Source organism: Stegostoma tigrinum, chromosome 44 (genome assembly GCF_030684315.1).
Source record: "Stegostoma tigrinum isolate sSteTig4 chromosome 44, sSteTig4.hap1, whole genome shotgun sequence".
NCBI classification, from domain to species: Eukaryota; Metazoa; Chordata; class Chondrichthyes; order Orectolobiformes; family Stegostomatidae; genus Stegostoma; species Stegostoma tigrinum.
In genome coordinates, this window is record NC_081397.1 from 15,373,590 (window position 1) to 15,375,918 (window position 2,329).

The window sequence follows — 2,329 nt, forward strand, 5'->3', positions numbered from 1 at the left end:
CCCGGGTTTACTCACTAACCTGCTTCTCATGCTTTTTGCACAAAGTGGGGGACAGTGAGTCCTGCGCCACGGGCGTGGTGTATGGGGGAGGGTAGAGCACGCACGGTGTTTGGGGGGGTAACTTTCTATGTATCAGGGGGTGAATGAAAAGAGACTGGCGCTAAGCATTTTAATAGCTTCTAAAAAAAACCCCACTGACGATGGCTCAGAGAAGGCTCTCACACGACTGACCCCTGGGATGAAGGGGGCACTGGGATTGGGGAGTCTGTCTTTGGGGAAAGGACAGGCGAGCTCATCCCATATCCGTCGGGAATTTCGAACAAGGAGGTGGCGATCTTGTTAAAACATGGAAGATCCTGGGGTGGGAGGTTAGGGAGAGGGAGCAGTTTGACAGAGTGGAGGGTGGGTGTCTCCCATTTCAGAGGGTGCCGAGGGAGGGATGTTTTATATGAGGGTCACGAGTGTGCGTTACTCTCTCCCTTCAAAGCACAGCGACAGGGTCTGGAATATATCCAAGGCTGAGTGAGACAGACTATTAACTGTAAGTTGTGGGACCAGGAGTCGGCCCATCGACCGCTCCGCCGTTCACTCATCTGATCATCCTCAGCTCCACTTCCCTGTGGCACCCACCCACAGAGTGAAGAACTGCCATCTCGCCCTGGCCTTCAGTCTGAGAATGTGCCCTCTGGTCCTACACAAGGGGAAACGAACTTCGCTCCACCTCGTCCCCCATCAAGTCCCCAGAGTATCTTCAATAAGTTCCCGTCTCATTCTTCTAAACTATAATATGTACCGGCCCAACCCACTCAATCTCTCCCTCATCAGTCAGTCCCTCCACACATAGGATCAGTCTGAATGGCCTCTGATGCCCGGTCTATATTACCTTAGATACGGGGCCCAAAATCTGTTCACCGTATCCCAGCTGTGGTCTGACTAGTACATCATTTTAGTAGAAAAACCCCAACATGTTATGTTCCATTCCCTTTGTAGCAAAAGGTTGCCTTCCTAATGACCTCCTGAACTTTGTCGCTGCCTTGATTGATGAAGGCCCCATTGGCCAGACCCAGTTAGTGGTACGCCAGAGAGTGGGGTAAATCCAAGGGAAGACGCTAACGTTCGCTTGGGGATTGACCCGCCTCTTGCGAGAGTGTCAGCTCACAGCTTCCAAACAAACACTGTTTGCTACATGTTTTCACTTGCCTGAGGGTCTCCAAGTCTGTTATCGATCTGCATCGAAGAGCTTCTTCGGTCATACAGCGTGGGAACAGACCAACTCATCTACGCCCCCAGATACACTAAATTAATCCTGTCCCATTTGGCCCATAACTTTTTAAATGTTTCCTATTCACATACCCATCCAGATGCCTATTAAATGTTATAATTATACCCACCCCTACAACTTCCTCTGGCAGCTGATTCCAAACATGCACCCTCTATGTGAAAAAGTTACCCCCCCAGGTCCTTTTTAAATCATTCCCCTCTCACCTTAAACCTGGCTGTCTCGTTTTGGACTCTGAGTACCCTACCCGGGTTGCGGGGGGTGGTGTTTCCTTGGCTAATTACCCTATCCATGCCCGTCATCCTTGTAAATCTTTTCTGAATGCTTTCAAGTTTTGCAACATCTCTCCTACAGCAGCAAGATCAGAACTGAATGCACTATTATAAATCTTTTGTGCAATGAGTTTCATAAAATCCTTCTTATAGGAAGGAGACGTGAATGGAACACAGTATTCCAAGAGTGTGACCTCCCAACTCCTTTACTCAATGTTCTGACTTGTGCAAGCATTATAAATATATTTTAAATATATATATACTTTTTAAAAATTATATACTTTTGATTTTATTTTACATATATATGGGATACAAAGACAGGATTGAAAGGAAACCAAGGAGTAATGGTTAATGGATTTATTGCTGAACCTGGGGTGATTTGAGGTGGAATTTCCTTGGGTATTGGTATTTCAATTCCTGCTCCCTACCGTGAACAAAGACTTTATTGTCTCGAATTCATTCATGGGATGAAGGCACAACTGGCCTTGCCCAGTATTCATCAACCATCCATAACTGGCCCCTGGAGAAGGTGGGAGGGAGTGAGCTGTCTTCTTGAACCGCCACAGTACCCCACTCTCTCCATCTATGGTGCCAGGACAGCACCCCTCCCCCCAACCCCCACCTCCCGAACTGCCCTGACGGAGGGAGTTCCAGGATTTGGACCCCAGTCTGGTCAACATCATTCCAAGTCGGGATGGTATCTGCATGCGTTTGTGTGTGTATGTGTGTGTGAGAGACAATGTCTGTGTGCATGAGAGAGAGTGTGTGTCTGTGCCAG